Below are 7,098 nucleotides of genomic sequence, written 5' to 3' on the forward strand. Positions count from 1 at the left end.
ATTAATTTCAGAAAATGTAAATTCAAAATATAAAAAGTTATCAGGGAGAAATGAAAGGTATTGCATAATGATAAAAGAGTTAATCCCCTAAAATGACATACAATTATTAATATTTATATTTATGAGTCTAAGAAGAGTGTCAAAATACATGAGGCAAAGAAAAAAAATACATGAATCCACTAATGTACTTTAAGATTTTAAAACCCCTTTCTCAGAAATTAACAGAATGCAGAAAATCAGTAAGTAAATAGTGAAACTCAACAACAGAATTAATCAACTAGATAGTATCGATATCTATAGACTACTTCTTCTAACAACAGCAGAGTTCATTTTGTTCTCAAGCTCACATGTAACATTCACCAACACAGACCACATTCTGGGCCATAAAACACATCTTGACAAATTAAAAAAAAAAGAATTCATGCAATGTTCACTCTCAGACCACCATGGAATTTAATTAGAAATCAATAACAGAAAAATACCTGGAAAACCCCAAATACATTTAGATTAAACAACATACTTCTAAATTATGCATGGGCCAAAAAAGAAATTTTAGTAGAAATTTAAAAATAATTTGAACTAAACGAAATTTAAAACGCAGATTATCAAATTTTGTAGAGTGCAGTGAAAGCAGTACTTAGAGAAAAGTTTCTATCATTGAAACATTATATTGGAAAAGAAAAAAATCTGAAATTAATCATTTATGTTTCTCCTTTAGGAAACAATTAAAAGAAGCAGGAAAATAAATAATGGGAATTAGAGCATAAATTAATAAAAACAGAGACTCAATTAAAAATATCATAAAAACCAGAAGCTGCTTCCTTGAAAAAAATTAATAAAATCAATAGTCCTCTATCCAGGCTATCTAAAAGAAACAAACAAAAAAAGAGAACACAAATTACTGATAACCAAAATGAACAAGAAGACATCTCTACAGATCACATGAACATCTTAATATAAGAAAGGAATACTATGAACAGCTCTAGGCACAGAAATGTGATGATCTGGCTTAAACAGACCAATTCCTTGAAGGACACAATCTGCCAAAATTCATACAAGAAGAAATATGAAACTTTAACAGGTTTATATCTACCCAAGAAATTTAATAAGTAATTAATACTTTTCCACAACAGTAAGTACTAGACCCAAATGGAGTCAATGGTGAATTTATCAAAGGTTTAATAAGAAATTATATCAAGTCTCTGCAATCTATTTCAGAGAACAGAGGAAATCCTTTTTTTACTCTTTCTTTAAACCCAATGTTGCCCTAATATGAAAACCAGAAAAAGGCATCACAAGAATAAAAACTAGATACCAATAACTTTCATGAATAAAGATGTAAAAATCTTCAACAAAACATAAGGAAATCAAGTAACATGTATCCCAGATATACAAGGCTGGTTCAACATTTGAAAATCAATTAATATAACCCATCACCAAAATAAGCAAAACAATAAAATGACATGCTCATATAAATATATATAGAAAAAATACTTGACAAAAATCCCAAAACTATTCATGATAAAAACTCTCAGTAAATGAAGAATACAGGAAATCTTCCTCAAGTTGATAAAGAACATTTATGAAAAACCTATAGCTAAAATCAGACTTTATTGTAAGAACTTGAAGTCTTCCTCCTTAGATTACAAAGCAAAGATGTCCCTTCTCATTACATATTTAATGTTACACGGAAGTCATAGCTAATGTAGTAACACAATAAAATAAAACAAAACGTATATAGATTTAGAAAGAAAAAATAAAGCTGGCTTTGCTTGCAGATGATATGGTTGTTTATTTATGAAACCTGAAAGAATTGACTAAAATAATTCTAGAACTCATAAATGGTAATAGCAATTTGGAGAATAAAAGGTTAATATATAATGTTAATAATCTTCCTACTTGCCAGATACGAACAACTGGAATTTGAAATTAAAAACACAGTACCATTTACATTAGAACACTTAAAATGAAATGTAAGTATTAATCTAACAAAATATAAATAACATCTGAGGAAAACAACAAAGTTCTGATGAATATCATCACATACCTAGTTCACGTTAAACTATCATCCTTTTTTGTGTTCAAAGTAATATTCAAAATAAAGTCTGTATCTTACTTTTAGTTATAATTTATTTTTTATTTTTTTTATTTTTTTATTTTTTGTATTTTTCTGAAGTGAGAAGCGGGGAAGCAGAGAGACAGACTCCCACAGGCGCCGATCAAGATCTATCCAGCATGCCCACCAAGGGCAATGTTGTGCCCATCTGGGGCATTGCTCCATTGCAACCAGAGCCATTCTAGCACCAGAGGCAGAGGCCAGGAGCCATCCTCAGCGCCGGGGCCAACTTTGCTCCAATGGAAACTTGGCTGTAGAAGGGGAAGAAACAGACAGAGAAAAAGGAGAGGGGGAGGGGTGGAGAAGCATTTGGGAGTTTCTCTTGTGTGCCCTGGCCAGGAATCAAACTGAGACCTTCACAAGCTGGGTTGACACTCTACCACTGAGCTAGCCAGCCAGTACTTATTTTTTTCTTTTTTAAACTAAGTTAGTTAGTTGTTCTTCCCCTTTTTATATTTATTGAACACATATAGCACTTTAATAAAGACCCATATCTTTATGTAGTATGACCATATTTTTCTTTCAATATATGGTATTATATTTTAAATCTAATTTTGTAGGCTGTAAAATCTTTAAATGTTGATAATGTTATTAACGTGAATGGTCAACTTATACCTTCTAGCTTTGAACACTCAAGACATCATTTTATTTGTATCTCAAAGCCCACTCCAGCTTCACCCTTCATAATGTTTTGTATTTTTTTGTCAGAGACATATGGAGTGGATTGCAACAGTGGGGGAAAGAATCAAACAAATTCTCAAAAACAAATCTACTCTTGTTATTTTATTCTAGTCTTTTAACTGGAAAATCTTACCACCACACTAGGAGTAAATACTACTTGTTTGAATATGTTATGAGAATATAGTCTGATGAATTCACTCAGTGTCAGCATGGGCTTTATTTCATGATAGCTAAAAATGGGTATAAAGTTGAAGGAAAATGGCCCTGTTGTTGACTTCATTTTACAATTTATCATACAAACCTCCAGGGAGCAATATTTGTGTTTCTACTTTTAGTCTTTTTCAATACAAACTTTATTTCACTTTTGCCCATTCCCTTTCTACAGAGTATTAAAACTATTTTATTAGCTAAATGAGAAAACATATCACATGTCATCTTCTCTTTTCTCTTCTAGTTCCTTATTTCAGATGCTCTTACATTAACTCCACTCTCCCCAAAATGGAAGAAAGTCCTCCCTTTTCTCATCTCAAAAAGACCCCATATATATAACATCCTCAGGGATCATGATCCTTCCTTTAGTAATCAGAAATTTTTTGAGTTCTGCTAAAAGAACCTAGTACTAAGCACTGTGTAGTATTAGGTGAATAAGAAGAGACATACATAACATAATAAACTGGAAAATATAACAAAAACACATTCAGAATTAAATTGGCTAAAAATGACATTTTAAATCAATAGAAAAATAAATGTGGGGAAAACATGGTAGTCATATGTTTCAAAAATGATAGAACTAAACTTCATTCTTTACATTAGGATTTATTTCAGATTCATCAAAGATATATATATATATATGACTAAAACTATATTTAACATTACAATAAAATATTGACAAACTCAGTTACATAACAAGAAGCTCTACAGAAAAATAATGTCACTCATTTCACAGAGAGAGTACTATTTTTCATAATATATAAAGAGCTCTTATATAGCAATAATAGAAAAATCAATAATAAAAGAAGAATGAGCACAAGCTATAATGAGATTTCTCAGAGAAGAAAATGCAAAGGAATCTTAAATGATGAGAAATACTTATCCTCAATCATAATAAAATAAATACAAATTAAAAGTATGCTGATAGTTTTATTTCTCCTTTAATATTGGCAATAATTAAAAAGCTTAAAAACATATTGTGTTTACAAAGTTTGGGTAAAACAGACTTTATATGATGCATCAGTGTAATAAATCCTATGCAACTAGTTTAAAAATATAAAAAAAAGCTTTTTACACAATGAAATGGAATGATTTCCAATGTATTTCTAAGTAAAAAAGTGAAACCATACAATAGTATACATATGCTATCAGTTGTGTGAAAATAGAAGGTGTGTGTATGTATTTATATATACATTAGGTTATATAAATATAAAATGTATGGAAAATAACCATAGAAAATGATCCTAGTTGTGTTCAAGGAAAGACAGTAATTGAAGACCAGGTATGTCATATGGACTTTTTCATTGTTAGTTCCTTTACACATTTTGAATTTGAACTATGTCAGTACATTAATCAACAAAACCTACTAATTAAAAATTTTAAAGTTTCAACTTTGATGTTGAAAAATAAAATATACTAGCAGACATAAATGCTTTTTATCATGTTGGAAATTTATTCAAGCAGGTTTATTCATTTACTCTCTGCTTCCCTCTTCCACATTTAAAGGACACTTGTGAATACATTGAGCATACCCACATAAATAGGATAATCTCTTGATGTTATGATTAGCTATCACTTTTAATTTCATCTCCAACCTTAATTCTCCCTTATCATATAACATAACATGTTCACATCCTAGGGAGGCCATTGTTCTGCCTCTCATGCAGACAAATTTGAGGAAATGCCTCTACTTTGCACAATGTGTAAATGGAGATAAACTACAACCTCAAAAGTAATTTGGCTTTGAGCTCTTTCTGCTATGTGGGAATCTGAATTATGCTACATTAAACAGGTTTAGGAGTCAAAGAGGTTTAGCTACCAACCAGGGCAAAGTCCTTCACCTTCCTGAAATTTGACTTTGACATATTTTCTTCAATTTTCTTAGCTTTGATTTCTTACACTCTAATATGGGAATAAATGTATGTACTTCATGGAGCTATTGTAATAATTAAGTGAAGTAATGTATATATTGAGCAAAAGACATAGTGGTAAAGACTATTTCATTTTTTAACAACACAATTGAATCATAAAACTTAATGTTAAAATTTTAAATCGTGAAATACATATATTACATCATGATTTTTATGTACTTAAAAGTCAAATGGAACTTTCATGTTTAGAGAGACACATATATACATGGTAAAATTATACAAGAAAAGCAAAAAATATATAAACAAAAAACTTAGAATCATAACTGCTGCCAGAATTGCATGGGAGACAGATTCATGGAAAAGCATAGAAGAACTTTCATTTTACTGAAAATATTTAATTTTAAGTCAGAGGGTGAATTCACAAAGGATTAATTCATGGTTTTATTAGGATAGTTTCAAACTTACATAAAGGCTACCAAAATCTAGTCTTCTGTGCTTACCATATGTTAGATTACTACAATTTTTTAATATGTTTATTTATTTATTTTCATGAGAGAGACAGACAGACAAACAAGGACAGATAAGAAGGGAGAGAAATGAAAACATCAACTTGTAGTTGTAGCACTTTAATTGTTCACTGATTACTTTTTCATACAGGCTTTGACCTGAGGCTCCAGCTGAGCCAGTGACCCCTTGCTCAAGACCTTGAGCTCAAGCCAGCAACTTTGGACTCAAACCAGAGATCTTAGGCTTCAAGCCAGTGACCTTTGAATTCAAGCCAGCAACCATGAGGTCATATCTATGATCCCATGTTCAAGCCAGTGACCCTGTGCTCAAGCTGATGAGCCCACACTCAAACCTGCAACCTCAGGGTTTCAAAACCTGGTCTCAATGTCACAGGTCAACGTTCTATCCACTGCACCACCACCTGGTCAGGCTTAATTAGTGTATTTATTTAAAAACTAAAAAAAAAAAACATGATTAGAATAAGTAATTATAAAACTATATGATAAAGGAGAAATGCAGACTTTGTATGCAAAAATAATCACTCTATCACCTTCTTAATATATATATATATATTAACCTATTAGTTATTTAACTATAATGAAGATAAGATATTCTAATATAATACTTACAGGAAATTTAATAAAGTCAGATATTCTTAGGGAAATGTTGATTCCATTTATTTAAATTTTATCAATTAAAGCATTACTCATTAAATTATTAATACTTTTTTTATATCTTAATGTCCTCCTTTGGTTTGATCCTACAGTCCAGTTCACTCCTGGTAAATTTTATTAGATTTACCCCAGAGTAAATCCCTGTGAGTAAACTCAGCATCCACTTCAAACGGGATAGAGAAAAATGAACCTAAAGAAAATTGACCTGTATCCTTCAGTTGACTTTGAAACAACCACAGAGCATTTTAAAAATCAAGTTTAAACTATTTATCTTAGTGAGAAACCTAAAAAGAAAAGTCTTTACACAAAAAAAGAAAAAAGCTGGCTCCAAAGAAACATACAGATTTAAAGCTTCTTATCAATAAAGAAGATCTAATTACTATTGTCAGGACCATCTTTTATGTAGCACCTCAACACTCAAGAGAATAAATACCATCTGGGCGGATTTCAGTTGGATGACAAAGGTAACCTAGTAGAAATGTCAGCAATAAGAACTTCCTTCTCAAATCTTTGTGATTAAATGCTCTAGCAAAAATTCACCAAAGTTTCTTTAATTCTTGAAAAGTTTTATCCTGAAACCTACACATTGTGTAAAATCTATTCTGTATTCTGATTCATGGTATATACCCTTAATTAAACTATAATTTTCTGTCTTTTTTTGTTATGTAATGAACTCAGAATGATTGAAAGAGGACGTGGCTTCAGTTCCTCCTTCCCTTTTAAAAGGTTTGTCAATGAACTGAAATCTGTGGGGCTGGGTGAAGGCATTTAAATAGATCTGCCCTCCAAAAAGAAATGTGTTGTGGAATAAAGTGGTTGTCCTTGCTAAATCTTTCTCGTTATAAAGATACTTTGAGCTATTTTGGAAAGTACCTCAGTAATGATCTGTAAACTCAAGTTAAGATTAGAATAAGATTTGTGAGCATTAGGAAAGCCTAGCAGATATCTTTAGCAATAATATTTTAATCTATTTCATGTGTACTAAAAAGAGTGAGAAAAATTTCCCCTTACAATCTACTTGGAAAAGACTTATTTTTAA

The sequence above is a fragment of the Saccopteryx leptura genome, chromosome 2 (assembly GCF_036850995.1).
Source record: "Saccopteryx leptura isolate mSacLep1 chromosome 2, mSacLep1_pri_phased_curated, whole genome shotgun sequence".
Taxonomy (NCBI): Eukaryota; Metazoa; Chordata; class Mammalia; order Chiroptera; family Emballonuridae; genus Saccopteryx; species Saccopteryx leptura.